The 21,073-nt window shown below is 44.5% G+C and overlaps 1 protein-coding gene across 6 annotated transcripts in view; it reads right to left on the reverse strand.

Annotated features, from left to right (window-relative positions):
• The window catches only part of Tiam1 (TIAM Rac1 associated GEF 1), a 360,672-nt gene that overhangs the window by 171,191 nt on the left and 168,408 nt on the right, over positions 1 to 21,073 (reverse strand). For 3 of the 6 annotated variants that reach the window (XM_058577282.1, XM_046439108.2, XM_058577283.1), the window contains exons 1-2: positions 10,548 to 10,702; positions 5,861 to 6,036 (exon numbers count right to left, since the gene is read on the reverse strand). The gene's annotated coding sequence lies outside the window, so the exon portion shown is untranslated. Of the gene's footprint in view, positions 1 to 5,860; positions 6,037 to 10,547; positions 10,703 to 21,073 lie in introns of those variants that run through there. The other 3 variants (XM_046439109.2, XM_058577281.1, XM_046439110.2) reach the window with 1 other exon arrangement.

Genomic DNA, 21,073 nt, shown 5'->3' on the forward strand with positions numbered 1-21,073 from the left:
CCTCACAATACTGGGACCCTCTGAACTACAGGTGGGCTGGCTGTTCACTCAGAAAGAAGGATCAGAAATGCAGAATCACAAAGGCTTGGGGTGCCAGACTGCCCCGCTGGGGGTGGCCAGGGAGGAGTGGTTAGGAGGGCAGTGCTGGGGTGTCCACTCATCACCAGCACCTAGCTGTGTCGCCTGCGCTTCTCTCTGCCTCAGTTTCCTTAGTTATAAACTGGAACGATAGATTCTCACTGGATTATTGTGAAGATCAAATGTGCTCATGGAGGTTGGGCATTGAGAACTGTTCCAGGCAGGGAAGGAGCTCTCGATGAACAGAGAAAATAGCAATAATAGTATCTTTAATACTTTTCCCATCTTTAACCCTCACGGTTCAATGGCTAATGTCCTGATGCTTCTCATTTATCACATTTCTAGTTTCTACTCTTGTTTGGCCCCTCTTAGCTCTTGTATACAGTAAGCTCTCTGAGGGAGGATGAGCCCAGGCCTCTGGAATTTTTTTCTTCCCCCAGCCACATCTCACCACAACTCCCAGACACCTCCGAAGACATACAGCTACCAAGGAAGGGCTCACTGAAAGAACAAATCAATGATCTCCCCTCCATACTCCCCAATTAATATGAAGCAAAGCAACTAAATGTCGCTCTGTTAATTCGACCCGTTGGGACTTCTGTACATGCATTAGAAAAATAAACAGCAACAGTTATTACCCCGAGGCTAGAATAAGAAAAGCTCTGAGTGGACTCTCCTGGTTTTAGCTCTTCCTCATTAGCTGGACTTTATACTTGGGTTTCAGGGAGGCAGCTGCAACCAGTTCCTTCCTCCATTGTGCCCCCAAAGGCTACAACCACAAAACCCACTCCATTGTCAAACTCGTGCTATTCCCTTCAGGAAGGTTTCTGCTGCCCCTCACCCTCCCTGTCTGGGTGCTGTTCTTCATTATCTCACTTCCTTTTTCCATCAAAGCCTTCCATCCTCATTACACAGATTGATGCTGTTTGAACAGCAAAGAATCCCACGGAGAAGGGCACCTACTGCTCTCTCTGGATTCCCCAGGGACATCAGGTGGCTTCTCTGGAGCCTTAAGCAAAACCACCCAAGGCCTCTGGAATTTTTTTCTTGCCCCAGCTCTCAAAGTAATGATCTACAGCCCATCGCTCCCCGCACCACCCCCCACGCAGTTCATTCACATTCCCATAAGAAAACCAAACTCTGCAGAGCATCAATTAGAAGCAGAGAGGAAAGGCAGTGTTTTGAGCAGGCTGGCTTCTTCCCAAGCTAAATACACTTATGTAAATCTGACTGCATGGCTGCCCGGCCTGCGTACGTACCAGGGCGCCCAGCTTTTCCGGAGTTAAGCTTTTGTTTACCCACTGTCGAGTGGGTATTTCCCAGGCAGCCTCTCCTCCTCCCGTGGAGCCTGGCTGCAACCACCCGACCTCCCACCCAGGCAACCAAATGTGACATCAAAGGAGCCCCCGGAACGGCCATCTGTCCCTGCCATGCCAATGTTTATGCAATGTGGGCAGCAGAGGAACAGGTCAGGGGAAGGCCCAAGGGTATCCTGTAGCATCAGACCCAAAGCACCAACACCCCAGGCCGAATGTGCCACAGAGCAGGAAGGCCAGGGTCCTCAGTCTAGCTGGAGGGTCTCTTGCTTCAAAAAAAAGAATAGAGACTATTTAACATTCCTGAAGAACCAGTTTGGTAAATTCACCTGTGGATGAGTGTTTAGAAATAAAGTGCAATCCCTAATTTTGCAGGTTTTCAAATATTACCCTAAAAGTCATACCTAAACATGGTCTTTCAGCAATAATAACTTTAATAAATTCATGAAGTGCTAAGAGGAACTGGCCAACATAGAAAAAGTATAGATCAGAAGTGACCTCAGGAATCTCCAAATTCTAGAGTTAATGTGACTATTAGACATCTCCACCTAATCCCCTCTGTTCATATCCAGAACCAAAGGCCAACAAGCTTTGGGATAGTCATGGGTTTAGAAGTCACAGAAAATGCAGTTCAAACAGAGACAGCTAGCAATTAGAGAAATGCAAATTAAAACTACACTGAGATTTCATCTCACTCCAGTCAAAATGGCAATTATCAAGAATACAAGTAACAATAAATATTGGCAAAGATGTGGGGGAAAAGGTCCACTCATACATTGCTGGTGGGACTGCAAATTGGTTCAGCCAGTATGGAAAGCAGTATGAAGATTCCTTGGAAAACCAGGAATGGAACCACCATTTGACCCAGCTTTCCCACTCCTTGGTTTATACCCAAAGGACTTAAAGTTAGCATTCTACAGTGACACAGCCACATCAAGATTTACAGCAGCTCAATTCACAATAGCTAAACTAAGGAACCAACCTAGATGCCCTTTATCAGCGAATGGATAAAAAAAAAAATGTAGTACATAAACACAATGAAATATTACTCACCCTTAAATAAGAATGAAATCATGGCATTTGCCAGTAAAGGGATGGAACTAGAGACTATCATACTAAGTGAAATAAGCCAATTCCAAAAAAAGAAAAAAATCAAAGGCCAAATGTTCTCTTCTATATGTGAATACTAATACACAATAAGGCGGGGGATGGATCGGGGAGTGGGAAAGAACAGAAGTACTTTAGATTAGACAAAGGGAAATGAAGGGAAGGGAGAGAAGATGGGAAGAGGAAAGACAGTAGAGTGAACCAGACATAACTTCCCTGTGTTCAAATATGAATACATGACCAGTATAACTCCACATCATGTACAACCACAGGAATGGGAAGTCGTACTTCATGTATGTATAATATGTCAAAATACATTCTACTGTCATATATAACTAAAAAGAACAAATAAAGGAAGAAAGAAGAGAAGGAGGAAAAGAAACAGAAGCGGCATAATGTGGTCAGCTGGACTTAGGAGAGAGAATAGACAGGTGTGAGGTGTGGTCATGCACATCCACCCTCCACATCCATTTCAACCAACTCAGATTGCAGATCTTCATAAAGTATGCAGAAAAAGAAAATGCATCCCTACTGAACACATACAAGCTTTTTTTCTCTTGTTGTCATTCTCTAAACAACACTGTATTCAACATTCTTTACATAACGTCTCTGTTGCATTAGGTCTTAGAAGTCATCTAGAGATGATTTACAGTACACTGGAAGATGTACATACGTTAAAACAAACACTGCAGCATTTTATATATTAGAGATTTGAATGTCCACGTATTTTGATAACCAAGGGGGTCCTGGAACCAATCTCCCTCATACCGAGGGACACTGTATTATGTTGGAGAGTACTTGTTAGGAAGCCAAGTGCATAACAGGTGCTCCTTTCTTTCGCACCCTCAGTCCCAGGCTAGCCCTCTTTTTACTACCTTAGGATGGGAATAACACAGTGGACACAATGTCCAAGTGGGCAGGAGCAGAAGGGGACTGCCGTGGACTGTGGGGGTCCTCAGCTGAAGCTCAGCACTAGCCCCGCTGAGGGATGTCTTTGTTACCCTCTGGGATGGGGGGATGCTGGACACTCCCCTTCATTTCATTCGCATGGAACTTGTTCAACCTCGGCCCCAAGCATTGGAAGAGGATCCACATTATTCATCACATAAATCTGCTTCGATTCCCTCCGGGGAAGATGGCCTAACTCCCGTGCCTGAAGCCAAGGGATGATACATCCACTCTATGATTCAGCTCCAACAGCTGCAGTGCGAAAATACACACAGGCTCACACCAAACTGGGATCACAACTCTCAGGTTTACCCTCACTTTTGTTTTTTAGTTTGGTTCTTTGGCCTTGTTATCTGCCTTCGTTCAGAGAACCTGGAAACAACCCTAACATTTTCTCTGGGCACCTCTGACCAGGCTTTAGTTGATCCCAAAAGATTCCCGAATGCTGGCTGTGGTACAAGGCACCGCGGCAGCTCTCACGGATGTGCCACCCTGCTGGGGAAGGGAAGATATGGGAGACAATGTCTGACAGGTAACGCTGGTTCTGGGGTAACAAGGACAGTGGGCTGGAACAGAGTAGAAAGACAGCGAGGAGCGGGTGGACTTGAGATGACCTTGAGGAGAAGTAAAACCTCAATCAGCAGAAAGCTGGTGGAAGGCTGCTTCCAGGAGAAACCCAGAAGGAGAGAAGCCAGGGGGAGTGAATCCACGAGGCTATCCAGCCACTCACCGAGCAAGCCTTCAGCCACAGTCCAAGGCAGACACTAGAATCCATGCTGAGGCAAATTTAAAGAGAAGGGCGAGCAGCCCCCACTGGAGGAACACCCTGGAATACACTGGTTAAGTGAACAGGCTTCCTGGATTCAGATCCTAGCTGCCCCCACCCCCACTTCCCAACTCAGTTGCTCTGGACAAGTTACCTAAGCCAGGTGAGAAGTCGTGTTTACCTGACCTATTAGGAAGCGTTTCCAGAGAAAACAGTTGGGATGGGAGGTGGGTGGGACACTGGACAGAAGGAAGTCACAGGGGCTCTCTGGAGACAAGACTAGTGAACCCTTGGAGTCCTCCTGGAATATGTGCATCCTCCTCATGGTTGATCCTTACTAAGGATGTCCTGGGGGTACAAGGATTCCCAGACACTTGGTCAAAGGGGATCCAACTCCTGAGGCCAGTGCTCCTGGGGTGAGAAAAGAGGAGCAGGGGTGTCAGCACTTGGTGGGGGGCAAAGGGAATCCCAGGGGCAGGGACAAGAACATAGAGAGCATGTGCTAAGAAGGGTTAATTCTTGCTATTGGTATTATTATTCCCACCTCTTTAAAAGAGCACAGAACCTAATCGTGATCACACAGTGTGATATAAATGGGGGAGAGAGTCCTCTATCAGCCACTGTGAGCATTCAGAGAGGAGTGGCCGGGGCTGGGCTCTGCAGTCTGGCAGGCAGAGCAACAGGCAAGACTGGAGGAACAAGTTGCAGCAGGAGCCCTGAGCAGGGCCTGGAATGCTGGGTGGGAAAGCTCAGAGCTGCAGGGGTCAGGCCTCAGAAGGACCTGCTGCGATTCTGGCTCCTATTTTGTGTAAAGTCTGAGCCAACCAGCATTTTACCAAAACCTGGTTCATGTCAAATAATGCCTCAGTATACACCATTAATAAGATTGGTGGGTACGTTCATGGGAGGAAGGCAAAGTTGAAGAGAATAGCAACTTCTTAGAGCCTGAAGTCCCCTTGGGTCTAAATTATTCTCCCCCTGTGAAGTAAGTGGGTGATGTCACTATCCCCATTCACAGCCAGCCCTTTCTGCTAGACTCTGGAGGAAGCGGAGAAGATCTCTTCACAGTGTCTTTCTCCTTGGAAGTGATTGTGAAAACACATGTTTATCCCTTGGTCCTTTCTGCAGAAAACCCCAGGCTTATTCTGCAATTAAAAGGTCTAGTTTGACCACAGCAATGAAACTCCCATGAATGTTCCACTTTACCCAAACCCACTTTGCAGTGGAGATAAAGGTTCACCCTCTCTCATTAAAAATAACATGCGCCCACATGCAGAAGCCCCTCAGCAAGCTCCTTCTGATGCCAAGTTTCCCCCACTGCAGTCCATTTCATTCCTTCTTCCTCTTTCCTAGTATCATGGAGACAGGCAAAAGAGAAGTCAGGAAGACAAAGGTAGGAAATTACCCTCTGAAGTCTCCAAAACAATATCACCACAGCAACAACCCAACAAGAATGGACCGCCCCCCCCCCCAAGCATCAGAAGGTTCCCAGGAAACGAACTTCAAAGTCTCAGACTGCAAGAAAGGAGACTCATCAACCTCTCCTCCCACCAAGACAAGTCACCAGTAATGAACTTCCGACTGTCCTGAAAATCTTCAAAAGTTGCAATCCTCATTCCCCAGGCTTCTGCAATGCCACACTTACCCCATCCCAAACAGAAGAGGCTTTGTCAAGATCTCCAAAGGTGCCATCTGCAGGGGCTGCTCACGTCGTAGGGGAGGGGCTGGAACTCAGAGTGTGATACTCATGGACTGACCCTCTTCCTCCTTCTCCTTGCTTTCAGGTCTAGAAAGGTGGGCCTCAGTGCACAGTGGTTCTACCTATAAGAGTAGACATAGGAAGAAAATGGGTTTCTGCATATATCTAGAAATCACATGGTCACCTTCAGAAATATGAATAACAGAAAAACACCTCACTTCTTGTGGATTCTCAATACTTTAGTATTTAGTACTAAATTTATATTTGAATATGCAAGTAGTGTTTTAATAGTCAAAGGCACTTACCAAGCCCTTGTGCCCTGGGGGCTTTGCGGAAAGCACCTTGGCAGTGGTCACTACTGCCCACCCAAATCTCATGATTTATGAAAACATCAGTGCATATGATTCTGAAGTCCTGAATGAGGCTCTTCAGTTCAGGACAAGGTCTCCCATGTCCACACAAACCATCAAATGAGTAACACTCTCCAAAAGTGATACTCTCTTTCCCCAAATGAAAGCCACGCCAATACTTGTTTTCAAGCACCTGGGGTGGCTCTGCTGCAATACACCTGTGCAACTCCACCTCCTTGTCTAAACTCTCATAAAAGCATCAGCTAGAACAAAATAGCACCACTGGCCACAGTAGACAGGCCAGACCAGGTCCAGCTCCACAATCTGTCTTCTGTGAAAATAACCGCCCACTTGAGGCCCATTCACTACTCAAAATGCAAACCAAGTCTGGCTCCTTGGGCAGAGCAGCAAATGACTTTAGCAAAGCCCCCCAAAAGCAATCCAAGCCTCTGGCCAGTTCACCATCTCTTCCCATCTCCAATTCACCCCTTTCAATATATTTGCTAAATAAGCATAAATGATACCATGTATTTACCAGGACCTTTCCACTGGATGAACCTGAGGAAGATAAAGGGCTCAGGGTTGGGCCACTCCAATAAGGCTCCATTCCTTCTTCAGGAACTACTGAGCAGTCAACTTCCTCAGCCCTCTGCTTTTATCTCCCCTTCTTGGCTGCAAGTGTCAATCACAGTACTCAACAGTGGAATCTTTCCCAGTCTCTGGCAAGTTTAGAATCTGTACTCATTTCATTCCTACCTCTAAAGGTAAGAGAGGAAGAAAAAGCAGGAGGGAGGGAGGGAGGGAGGGAGGGAGGGAAGGAAGGAGAAACAGAGGAAAAGAAGGAAGAAGAAAGAAAGAGAGAAAGAAAGAGAGAAAGAAAGAAAGAAAAGAAAAGAAGAACCAAGCAATGAGATGCTCAAGGAGGGAAGATGATCTGCAGAAAGAACAACAACAACAACAAAAATGTCTAGGAAGGTAAGCTAAAAGTTGGAAGGAAAAAAATACAAGACTAGTTTCTCACCAGTCAACTATGAAAATATAGTGACCCTGGTAACCCCACTCACACTAAGGAAGAGAGAGCAAATGGGGAGGGTAGTTTTTGTTTTACCCTATTACAGTAACTTTTTGTTAGAGTCTGTAAACAAGTCTGGATGGCGCTTGGCAAAATGCCAGAGGGAGTGGTTTGTGAAGTAACACCAGGGAGCCATTAAGTGTGGAGATTTCTTATTGGTTGACTGATGTATCTAGTTTATGCTAATTAAGATAAGCTGTGTGGAATGTATAAATACTGCTCCTGTCCTACAATAAACGGCTCCCACTCCTGCTGTATCAATCTACACAAGTTGCACGTCACCCCCTGGTTATTTTGCTGCAGCTGGTGAGGTTGGAAGGACAAGAAAGAACAGGGGGCAAAAAACAATGTAGTACAATTTATTAAGTGCCTACTATGTGCCAAATCACATGATAGGTGTCCTCCATGAATATTCATAGTGAAAAATCTCACAACAGCCCCCACAAGCAGTTTTCAGTATTTCCATCTCTCATCTTCAGAGAGCTTAGGGAACTTTCTTGAGGCTACAAAGATAAATAAAGGCAGCAGAGCAAGAATTCTGGCCTTTCTGACTCTAGCATTCTTGATCTTATACTGTCACTTTCTCAGAAAGAAGTTGTTCTAAGAAAACTTTCAAATGCTTAGGCTCATGCATTAAATATGAACCAAAATGAAATGTTCTTCCCCAGTCATTACAGCAAATTTGTTCTGCTCCTGTACAAGGTAAATGTGTATTGTCAAGTGGGTTGAATGCACCCACAATTCACATTAAATTACCAGTAAGTCTCATGCATATTCTAGTTAGATGTTTCTAAAACAATTTCACAGGGTGTGCCCATGTGAATACACAAAACCCACTGTGGAACAATACAGTCCAAGGTGTATGATGCTCACAAACAGAAGGTATGTATGTTTTAATAAAAGTGAGAAACCATCTATGTCAAGACACAACGAGAAATACATAATATCTTCCTCCTTGCAGCTAAGGGACTCAGCTGCTGATTTTTGAAGGGTGTTTTAAAATCTTCTTTGACAGCATTCCACCAGGAATAGTTTTTTTTTTAATTCATACAAACTCAGCTGGGTTTTTTGCTTCAGTTAAGATACAAACAAACAACAAAGTTGGTTCTTCCAAAACACCAATAATATTGATAACACACTAACATGACTGATCAAGAAGAGATACCCAACTGAGGATGTAGCCCTGTGGTAGAGCACCCGCCTAGCAATGTATAGGCCCTGGTATGATCCCTGACATCATAACAGAACAGGCACAAATAATGCCAGGAAGATAAAGGAAACGATTCCACAAATGCTATGGTGTTTAAAAATATTATGAGGATATTATGCACAACTTTAAATCAATCAATTTTAAACTTGACATGAACTGGAGAAATGCCTGTAAAAATTAGTTACTACAAAATAATTTTAGTGGTTCTACATCTATTAAATAAACACAATCTTTGAGTTAAAGTTAAAAAAAAAAAAATCCAGAACTAAACTGGGTCACTTACTGAGAGGGGAGTGGGGACTAAGTGAAAAAACAATCAGTAAGTGTAGCTTTCTCCTACACCTATACCAGTATACAGCAGAATTAGCCCCAATTTCAGATGCATCTTCTAACAGTCCCAAGTAATAATATCTAAAAATCTTTCATCTATGAATCATGTATTCCCCTTTCTCTAGCTAAGGATTACTGTTCCATAAAACTCCATCTATTAGTCAGTTTCAGCAGCTGGATCACAAGGTCATATCTGCTTGTCTTTCCTGTTGAGTAAGTGGCTAAGGGTTCCCTGGGGGTGAGAGAGTAAGCCACCAACTGCCTGTTAGCCTCAAGCTCACATCTACCTGCCCAGTCCTTCCTAGATGAGCTAGAACTTGGGCTCTAGCAGGTGTGACAGCACTGGATTATTCACCTGTTGTTCTGCCTGAGTCAGGTCTAGTATGGTTTAAGAATAAATTTTGTTATGAATGTTGTCTTTAATTTTAAAGACGCCAGAAAGTCACTTCAAGCTGTGTCCTGACAAGTAACATTCAAGTAGAGGTTTGCTAAGAAAGCCAGTCTATACCACTCTGAAATTAGGAAAACGATAAAATCAGCTACTAACCTCCTCCTCATTGGACTTGCCCTAGAACTGGAAGAGAAATCTTTATCAACTAAATATTTGGTTTGCTATAAATGTAAGACCTAGACATTTCTTCACCTTTGTTTCTTGCCCTAGAAGTAAGGCAGTTCTCTAAAACAAACTTTATGAAAGATTCGCTTATCAGAAACAGAACTGAAGCTCTAACTGGGGCTCCTGCTTACTAAGTGGTTGATTAGACACGAAATAAAGGAAACAGGTAGCAGCCCAAAAACCTCTATCAAACTCGGTGCAATGAGCAAACGCCACACACACCCCAAAGGAAAAGCCCACTGATGCCTGGAAATAAAACCTAAAGAAGGTTTGTGAGAAACTTTATTTGGGTCAAGTTTATCCTTTGCGGGGACATAGTCACCTGTAATGATCCAACCCCAGTGCCTGCCTCCTCCCATACTTCCTCTCAGCACCCCACCCAAAACTGACTTGGGCAACCAAGCTGAAGATAAACCAGCTGCCCCAGAAAAACAGACATTTTCAAAAAAAAAAAAAAAAAAGTTCCAGATAAAGCAAACACCTCCACAGCCAGGAGACCTTAAGTCGGACTTTTTCAAATGCAAATCAATGAGAAACCAAAGCTTCCCTGCCTCACTCCAGAAAGCCCCCCCGGCCCCAGGTGCTGGTCCTCAGCCCTCCAATCCCAAGCCCCTCGGGGGGTGGGTGGGTATTGACAACGACATTGACCTGCAATTACTCTAGCGCAGCGGAACAGCCCAGGGTAGGACGCATCTTTAGTGGGTGACTGGATCCCTCAACCTCCTTCCCGACCTCGAATCCCAAACGGGTGATCCTGGCTTTCAGAAGGCAAGGGGGACCGATGAAGCTCTCTCTTTCAAAGTCCCTTTACTACAGAGCCAGAATCAACACCGCGGCGGCGCCCGCAGCTCCCCGGCCACGCGCAGCGCCTGGGGGCGCAGCCTGGAGACGCGGCTCCCACCCCGCGCTCCGCGGCGCTCAGGTTCCCAGCCGCAGGTCACAGCTCGCAGCTCCCGCCTACCCACCCTCCGGCAGGTCCCCACGCCGCCGCTTCCCCGAACATCCAACCCCGGGGATCGCCGGTGGAAAGAATCGATTTTAAAACTGAAGCTCACCCCTGCTCAGCGAGGCGCACATGTCTTTCCAGTCTGGCTTCACGTCTCTCAAACTTCCAGTAACAGAAATGAGGAAGCAGCAGCCTTCCCCGGCTGGCTGGCTGGCGGAGGGAGTGGGTGTAACTTGTGAAGTTTCGTGCTGTGATGAATCTGGTCATTTGGGTGTGTTGGAGCGGGCCGGTCGCTCCTCCCTCCCTCCTCCCACCCTCACCTCCTTCCTCTCCGCCTCCTTCTCCAATCCAATTCTCCCCTTTAGCGTTCCCAAAGCCACGAACTCCGGGTGGCTGTCACTCAAGAGTCCCAGCGCCCAGCTCACAGCATCCTTGGGGGGGATTTACTTCTAACAGGTCTTAACCATTTTATGGTGAACTTGGTCATCGCGCGCAAAGCAGAAGTTCTGTCAGGTTTGATTTGTTGTTTGGTCTTTGTTTTCAGATTTGGGGGGCAGAGGTGCTTTTCTCCAGTACATGGCAAAGAAAGAAAAAATAAACAGCGCCTCTTAAGAATTTTAAAGGCTAGAAATATGAAATAACTAAGCCCTCTAAATGGTTCCATTTACAGGCAGAAAAGAGGGTATTTATCAGATGGAGACCTAACTTCCAAACATCTGCCTAAAAAAGATTAGAGGACAAAAATGAAAAAGCCAAACTTTTAACTGGCTATCTGTTCTTCAAAACCTAGCACGAAGTAGTTCAGATATGCAAAACTACATTTGAAAATAAAATAATAAAAACCCAAGTGCCCACCATGCTGCATAAAAAATTAAATTATCAACATAATTCAAGGTATGTGTAAACTCCTCCCTGAAACACTTACTTCTTCCCCATCCCCTAAAAAGAAAGCTGCCATATACTAGATTTTCCATGAGCAATTTTTAGATCACAGTTTCTAAAGATTATAAAGGAAACATGGTCACTTCAAGTTCACCAAAAAGCAATCCAGCGTGCCTGCTGGACTTGACCTTGGTTTCCAAACAGAAGTTTCATTATATAAAACTTTAAATGACCTCAGGTTACATGGAGCCTCAGGTGTCTGGTTAAAGAGAATGACAGAAATCACAGTATAGGAAAACAGCAAATCTGGAGTGACAGGTGAGCAGCCCTTTCAGGAATGGCTGAAGCATTCGTGGATGAAATTGATAGATTAATAAGGCATTATCATTTTATAAGGTCAATAGCTATGCCAAAAGCCAAGGATACGGACCCATGCTGCAAGGGGCTTTCCTCAAAGACACAAAAATAGAAACACAATAGTCACTAAAGAAGTCATAATGATTCAAACACCAGCCCAAGCTACAGGCTTTGAGCAATACTCAAATAAGGGAACTTATTAGGAAGTTATTAACTTTAACTTATTAACTTAAAGGAAGATAATAATCAGAATCAATGTGGTAAAAATTATATGTATGTTTGGGGCAAGTCTGAATGTAGCATGGTTTTTACCACATTGATTCTGATCATTATTATCCTGAAAGTTCCCTTCTTTGAGTATTGCTCACAGTCTGTAACTATGGCTGGTGTTTCATATATCTATATGTATACACACACACACACACACACACACAAGTATGCGCGCACATAGGAAAAGATACCTGTCCTGGCTCATCATTATATTCTTGGTAATTTGCATAAAGTTGGCATAAGTCAAAATTTTATAGATATTTAATAAATGAAAAAAGCAAACAAACAAAAGTGTGCCCATGAATACTTTGAAAGGAAAAGAATGAAAAGAAGACTGTGTGGATGCATGGAGCACTGGTCCTTAACCAGAAGTGATTTTGCCCCAGGGAACCTTTGGGGATATCGGAAATGCCTTTGGTTGTCACAACTTGAGGAGAAGGAGGACTGCTGGCATCTGGTGGGTAAAAATCATGGGAGCTGCTAAACATCATACAGTACATAGGATGTTCCCCATAACAAAGAATGATCTGGCCACAAAGCCCATAGTGCTGCTGGTAAGAAACCCTAACGTGGAGGTCTCGTGATCAACTGCCCTTTCATTAAGTATTTCCTACAGCATTGTTAACATGACCAAAAGATTCTCTCTGGGGACTTAGAAAAATATGGACCAGCATTTCTTCTTCCTTTCCACCATGCAGCTGAGAACCTTCTTGTGTGGGCTCAGAAGAAAGTGGATGCTGAGGTCAGAGGCGTTAAAGCATCCAGTGCTCTGGGACATAGACTCAGCGGCCACAGCCAGGATTCACCAAGGTAATAATGACCTGTGCTGAATTTGGATGAAAATAATCATGAAGGGGTGGGAGGGAGATGATGTTAAGCTTGGGTATCAGCTTCAGAATCAGAGATAGCACCACTGGGGGAGGAGACTTGGTGAGCAGGAAGAGATGGGAAAGTACAAAGACAAAGGCAGAGCTATCTCAGCCCTATCATTGACTTCTCCGTTAACAATCATGAGTCTACCCTGGAAATACTCAGAACAGGAAGACGTTTAATCTCATTGAGGCTTTTCGAAAAGAATGTTACAAATCACTTACAGGAAGAAGAGTGTGACTCTTAAGTCAACATGTGAAAAGAGGCTTTCTGGTCTCATCATTACCTAAGAAATACCCCCTTTATCCCCTTTTTTTGGGGGGCTACTGGGGTACTCAGCCACTGAGCCACATCCCCAGCCCTATTTTGTATTTTATTTAAAGACAGGGTCTCACTGAGTTGCTTAGTGCCTTGCTTTTGCTGAGGCTGGCTTTGAACTCATCCTTGTGCCTCAGCCTCCTGGGCCTCAGGGATTATAGGCGAGCACCACCGCGCCCTAGTTTTATTTTTAATTCACACATAATAATCGCACAAATTTATGGGCTAAAATGTGATGTTTGGATATGGGTATGCAAAGTGTAATGATCAAATCACGGTGTTAGCATACCCATAACCTTACTGATCCTTGATTTGTTCTGAAGTACACAATGCATCACTATTGACTGTGGGGCAACAGAACTCAAGAAATGATTCCTCCCACTGAGCTATTACTTTGTACCATTGACCACCTTCCCCTATCCCTCTAGCCCCACCCCTTTCCAGCCTCTGTTAACCATTACCTATCTGCTCTCTATGGAAGAAGAACTTCTTTTAACTCTAGGATCCCATATCTACTTTCCCCCCTTCCTTTTGATACTATTGAATTTCTGCTTGGAGGGAGAAAAGAATGTGCTGTTCTTTTGTTCTCATGGCTCAGTAATGTTCAATGGGAAGCAGACGACACAGGGCTGGTTCAACTTGAATCCCCTTGAAGCCAAACACATAGCAGGAATTGGGTAAATGCATGTCAGATTGGACTCAGTCAGTCCCCTCCGCACTTAGACCTGGAAGCAGAGTCCCTGTTGCTGCTTCTGGAGAGCTCTCAGGCCTTCCTGAGGTCCAGTCTGATCAACCTATGGAGCATGCTTAGTGTATAATACCTGCTGCAGTAGGGCAGACTTCAAAACACCTGGACAGGAAGACTGACATGAACCAGGTAAAACCCTGAATCCAGAGGTTCCCAGGCAGTGGCCTTGAGCCTCACAGAAGAATATCTCCCCCCCAAAAAAAACATATGTTCCTGCAGCAGAAGAGCAAGGTCCTAGAACCTTCCACACACCGCTGGTCAAATGAGTGTCAAGGATACAGTATCCTTCTTGAGGCTACCAACTTGTTAATCTGAGGTTTAGAAAGCCAGTACTATTGCTTATAAAAAGTCTTATGAATTTAGGAAAAGAAAATGTGAACACAGTTGTGAACCCAACCCAAAGTAATGCACTTATACACAATATTTTTGCTCCAAAGAAATGCAGCCAGCAGGGGGAGCACAATTGATTTTTCTTAACAACTTGTCAAGATCAAGATAAAACCCTGCAAAGATGCTAAACGATCCAAGTTACAAAAATAAACACACATCTCCGAAAGTGAAAAGATTTATGTAACAATATTTTTCAAAAACTAGAAACCATGACACCCTTAAAAGGTATCTGTATTATCAATGGATACTGATAAAAGAGCTAGCTAAGCAGACAGAGGAGACTATATAATAAATAAAGACGATGGAAAACAACATTTGGTATGTGGAGAAGAGGTCAGTAAGGGTCAAACCTATTTCCTTCTGTCAGCTTAATTTACACCAGAAACAAAAAAACTGCAGATAGTTCATTTATGCCTATTTTCCCCAAAGATTTTTAACTCCGTCTTTAGCCATTGCACATATTAGATCTACAATAGCTATCTTTCAAATTTCCTTTTATGTCATTTTCTCAATGACACAACATCATCCGTAAACAAGTATCTTCTGGATTCCTGCACAAGGGTCTTCAGAATCTACTGGCAAATCTGATACCACAGCCTGCAGTGGCACTCACCTTCACCTTGTTTGGCTGGCACAGGGAGATCAGGAGGGCTCCAAGAACAAGGCAAGCAACGCTCACACCAACCTGCCAACCCCTGTGTCACCTAGCAACAGCATGTCAGCAGCAAGGCTGGGACAGCTGTCTTCTCCCACGTTAGGTAGTGCCCAACAGGGGTGATAATTAACAGATTTTTTCAAACCCAAATAAAAACACCACTTCCCATGATACCTGTGGTTCCAAACACAGATCCCATCAATCCCATGGTGTCACTATGGAAATCCAGGCAGTTTCTCAGGAATACAGTTTTACAGTTAGCTACAGACTGATTGTCAAAATCTACTTTTTTTATTTGAAACTAATTGGAGGACTATCTATGGATTTATCCCACCCACTTCCAGGCTCAACAAGCTGAATCTGCTAGGGAAACGGACAGGTTTGGAAATCCTTTATTTAGCCCCAGGTGAGGGCTTCCTTCTTTCTGAGAGACAAAATAGTTACACCCTTCCAGGTGATATCTTGAATGATAGGCCCTTATTAAGTTTGATTTGATGCAAGTATACTCACAATGTCAAATTAAACCTGTGCCAACCAAACTTGGAGGCTCATTGTTCTATTTGAAAACTGAGTATCTAACAAATATGCAGAGTAGTCCTTAAAAAAATATGAGGTCTGTCAGACAGAATCCAAGAAAACACTAATGACCTTTAAATGTCACCTCCAGAAGACATTATAGTGACTGTGTCCTGATCCTTAAAATCCAAGGGCTTCGGTTTCCTCAATGACCAAATCATGATGTTCAATTTCATTTTCTCTGGCTTCCTCTCTCTATCTCCCAACCATATTTTTCCACGATTTTAAAACTCCCATTTCTGTCACTGCTCCCATTTAGATTTCTTTGCAGAAGAATAACTTCAACACACCAACATCAGGAGTTTACTGAGACCTGCATCCTTGGAACTGAAGCCAGGTCTGCACTTTGAAGGACAAAAGAAAAATGGGAGGAAGTGTGACCAGGGATAAGGGTAAGTAGGCAAAGGAAAAGCCTATGAGCCCTTAGCACCAGTCAGCTAAGGGCCAGATGCTGTCCCACCCACAAACACCGTGTGCCTGTTGATTCCAAGGGTGCTGGGTGCCTTGCACAAGAAGTACAGGTGGCCCTAATCCTCTGGATTTTCCCAGGTGTGGGATCTTCTAGACACCCCTCTGCAGGGCACAATAAATCATTGTTTTTTGACAATAAAATAGTGCAGGACAACTAAAAATAAGAAATTAAGTTCTAACTTCAGTCCTGCCTTCTCTCCAAAGGATGTGTGGCCAATAAATCCTTCTCACCCTCAGTATGGCCTCTTGAAAAAGCTGGTTCAGGGAGTGTTCCCACTGCGGAGGGCTCCCTTGGACATGGGAGAGGCAAGGGCATGGAATAAAAGGACCTGGTTCAAGTCCAGGCTGCACCAGCAACCAGCTGAACAGCATAGAGTCACTTCCCCTTTGGCAGGTGGGAAGTGGAACCAGAGGATGATTGGCAGTGGACTGTGTGGTTAATGGGCTGAGTGTTGGGCACACACCCAACACCTTCTGCAAATGGTAGGGGACACTCAACATGCCCAGATCATTTTCAGTCAATATCCCAAGTTGCCATCTCAGACTCTCTCAATGTTGTGTGATGTTTTCATGTTAAGATTGCTGTTTTGAACATGGATGAAGTGTAGTTCAGGCACTACTTCTATGCTGGACAAGAGAGTTGGGTCTTCCATGACTTTGGACCAGATAGACTTGATCCTGGAGCCTTCCTCAGATCCCTATTGTGGGGCAGCAGTGGGCTACCATTCATCAGGGTCACAAAGGAGCCTACAAAAGCCCCTGGCATAACCAAGACTAAACAATGTTAACAGTATTTGCTCTTATTAATCATGGGTTGCAACAGTTTTGATTTTTAGTTTATATTCAGATATAGTACTAAATGTCATTTCATATTTTCTGGACCAAAGCATATTGCAGGACATTGCAAGGAAAGCAAGTAGGGAATGAGGGGAAGTTGGAAAGGAAGGGGACACTTAGCACTTGGGCACAAAGATGAAGAGAAGGACTACACCCCTAGGTATGTTGTTGACACCTGGCACCTTACAGCATTTGCAGCTAGTGACAGGCACATAATCAACTACGCTTAGGTGCCTTCTTACAAATAATGGTGGGGGAATGTACCAATGAGAGTTATTTGCTTTGGCTTCTCTTCTAAGAATGTAGACATTAGATTCTGTAGTCTCTAGAAGCACTGGCCAGCCTCTTCTCTAATGTAAAGATTATTCTCAAACAGGAAATACAATACGCCTGTAACTCAGAACATTAAGTGACCCGAGGTAGCATAACAGACACATGACAGGACATAAAGCCATATACAGATGAGTAGAAAGGGAATCTGAGATATTAATTACTCATTCATCTGAAGTCAGATGGATTGAATGACTTACTGAGGTCCACAGAACAAAAGTAGTGGCAGTTCACCCTGAAATAAATGTGCTCTATGCTCTCCCACTTAGTTACATGCTTAAAAGTTTTTTCTCGAAAAAGAACATGAAGTTAGTATATGCATTTATAATCTTGGGCCCAACATAGTACAAAAAAAAAAAAAACCTACACACAAATTTAAAATATATATATATATATATATATATATATATATATATATATATAAAATACATATATATTATATATATAATATATATGTATTATATATATATACATACATACATACATACACACATACACTGTGCCCATCTAAACCTAATAAACAAATCAGAATAAGTGGGTACATGAGAAATTTCTTGGCTCAGCCCCCAAACAAGCAAACAAGAGGCCCAGAGACCCGGGAAACATGGACACAGTCAAACCAGGCTGGTTACAGACTGTCTGACTCACTAGCAGCCAGCACCCTCCCAAACAAAATGCATCGGCCAGCAACCCCAGGGGAAGACCAGGAGGGACAGAGGACAGATTCACACACACATCATGTAGCGACCTGGTCAAAGACACAGATCTCCCTATGTCCTACCACTGGAGCCCAAAGAAATCAAAATGTTTTTCTACAAAGGCTGCAAAACCTCATGTCATTTTTACTCGTACACCAATATTCACTTCAATAATATTCAAAAGAGCCAAAAGTTGGAATCAGCCGCGTGTCCATCAACAGAGGAACAGAAAAACAAATCTAGTACAGCCACACAATGGAACATTATTCAGCCATTAAAAGAGATCAGGTTCTGATCCACGCTGCCACCTGGATGAACCTCGGAAATATTATGCTAAGAGAAATAAATGAGGTGCAAAGAAAAACGGGGCACAGTTCCACTTAGACGAAGAAGTAGCTGGTTCCACAGAGAGTGGTGACAGCCATACAGCACTGTAAAAGCGATTAACGCTGCTACATTGTGTATGTAAAAATAGCTAAGATGGCAAACTTTACATAGACTTTATTATTTTTTTAAGGATAAAAAAGAAATCCAACCATTTGGCTCAAGCATATGTATTTTTTAAAAACACTGCTGCTAAAAAGCAAAAGTAATCCAAACTTTTATCTACACACATCAACTGAGGTCTTAAAATGTGTCTTCTCTCGGTCGTGTCACCGTGATCTTCGCCACACATCCAGAGGAGTGATTCACTCTGATTTTAAGAGGTGAGACGGGATTGTCTCAACTGTCAAATTAAATCTTGCAAAACTTCCAAGATAAAACAAGACACCTTCTGACCGGATGCCAAGCGTCACAGCTGTGCAGAACGTCCCGTGCACAGAGCCACGGCCACCAACCCATTCCAACCCCAAATTTCAAAGCAGATAAGGAACCAAGAGAGGGTTGAGTATGAGTCCACAAGAGTATGGAAATGAGTTCTCCATTAAAAAATATTAAATGGGACACATTTTCACATACCAAACTCATATGCACCCCAACAGCCATTTCAGAGGGGCGAAGACACACACGGGGTGCCAGGCAACCCGAGGGAGAATTCTGGACTGGCCAGGAGTCCCTTTTCTAGTCACCGGCCTATCAGTTCATTTTTTCTCCTCACCTGCAAAATGAGGGCATCATCAAATGTCCCTCATGAGGCCTATGAGGACACTGTGGATGGCAATGAGTCACTGTCACTTCTCATCCACTGTGCCTGGGCTCCTGATCCACTTTTGCCCTCCTGACAAGGGGCAGCACAGACAGGACCCACTGTCCAGATAAAGACAATGAGGCTCAGGGAGGCGAAGGGAACTGCCCCAAACCACCCAAAGGCAGGAGGCAGCTACGAATCCTACTAACTTAGTCTCTCGGAAGCTAGGACCCAGCTCTTCCCAACCTCATGACTGCACCTGCGCTACCGCCGTGCCATCATGGTGGACCCCAGCACGCTCACACTCCCTATTTCATCTTGATTCCTCGTATCAGGATCTTTTGTACCATTTCTCTTGGGTTCTGGGTTCACAGTCAGAGAGCCTGTCATGATTCCCACAGCATGCACTCCCAGCACACCTCCTCCCCAGCTCAAGACCGACGTAGCAGGCAGGCAATGTACTTTAGGGTTTGTCATGAAGCCATTGGACTCAATCTTCAGTGCCTCTGAGAAAGAAGAGCAGGGTATCTAACCTGAGCAAATTTAATTAGGCAATAGGCAAAGAACGTGCATAATGCATGTGTAGGACCTGGGCACATGGATTCACGGGGCCTTTCACAGAACCAAGGTCTCCTTCAAGAAGCAAGGTCAAGGTCTAGACTGAGATAATGAGCCATTAGATGGATACCAAATACTGACCTATTTACCATACCTACGTTGAGAGCTAATGCTGGTTCACAATCAAAAGAAATACATAATAAGCAGAATGTCGCTGATGCGGCCACCTCGCGCTCTCCCAGACTTCCTGGTGAAACAAGGCGGGTGACTCGTGGGAATGGCACACTGTTCCTGGCACAGGGGCCAGGAGTCATGCATGCCGACCGCTGTGGGGTAGGCTCAGCTGTCAGGCTGACCAACAGTTCACCACATCGCCCCAAATGGCAAAGGGCGGCCCTCCACTCCCAGCACCTGGATTTTGAGAAGGGATTTCTCATCACTAGACCACGATTCAGCCGACCTGCCACGCTGAGAATCCTTGCTGTGTGCCTGCCGAAGCCCTGATAAGCCATCTCTGCCTTTTACTCTCTCAGCCACAACAGATTCACACACCTAGCTAAGCCTGGGCTTATGATTCAGGCTTCTCACCCCTCCCAAAGCCCTGCACCCTGGGAGCCTTTGTTCTTCTGGCCACAGACAACTCAGCCCATTAAAGAACAACCATAATCCCTCGCATGCATAACTTTCCATGGGCAAAAAAAAATTAGTCTAGTTGCCTGGGTTCAAGGTCAGCAGCCTCCTGTGAAAAGAGCCACCAGACACTAATCTTCACTCCACATGTTAGTTGTGACAGTTACTGGGCTGCCTGTTTCCAGCCTGGTAGCCACACTCTGGCACACACAAATGCTGTTGACTCTCGCGCTTGCCAACACCAAGAACCATATTCTTGGCCTTTTGTATCAATACGGGTTTTTGTTTTGATAAGGACAGGCAGCCATCGTTCTATTTGCTCCCTTGTGGACTTGCTTTTGTACCACATATACAGTGTGACCTTAGATTGGAGGTCTTTGGTCAACAGGATCTTCTCAGTGAGGTCCTCCCAGCCATTTCCCTGGCCTCCACCCCTTATTCCCAGCACATTTCCTTTCTTGCTTCCCTGGTTTAGGCTCTTAACCTTTATACACAGCGCCCTAAATATTTTCTCATTTTGTTGTATGTCTTGCTTATCATTCCCCGCCCTGCTAGAAGATGAGCTCCAGAAGGTCAGGCAGTCCAACCACTTTTGCTCATGATTCTCTCAGGTGCCCAGAAGTGCACTCAGCACAGGGTAGATCCTCCAGGTGGATCCTCCACGACTGTTTGATGACCCGGATGACAGTGATCCATCACCCGTGACAGTACTTGCACACCAGAAGTACGATGCAAACCACCCAGGTCTCTTCTTTAACCACAGATACAAAGTCCTCTGGCAAAGAGCAAGGGGAGAAATAAAGAACATGGGAGAAACATGCATTTATCACAACGACACACAAATACTTGAGACTCCCAACTTGCTCCATAATACTAAGAATTTAGTATGCATCCTACCTCTCTGAAATACATGGAC

This window comes from Marmota monax, unplaced genomic scaffold, assembly GCF_021218885.2.
Source record: "Marmota monax isolate L192 unplaced genomic scaffold, Marmota_monax_Labrador192_F-V1.1 WCK01_AAM20220418_F8-fsc00125, whole genome shotgun sequence".
In the NCBI taxonomy this organism is placed as follows: domain Eukaryota; kingdom Metazoa; phylum Chordata; class Mammalia; order Rodentia; family Sciuridae; genus Marmota; species Marmota monax.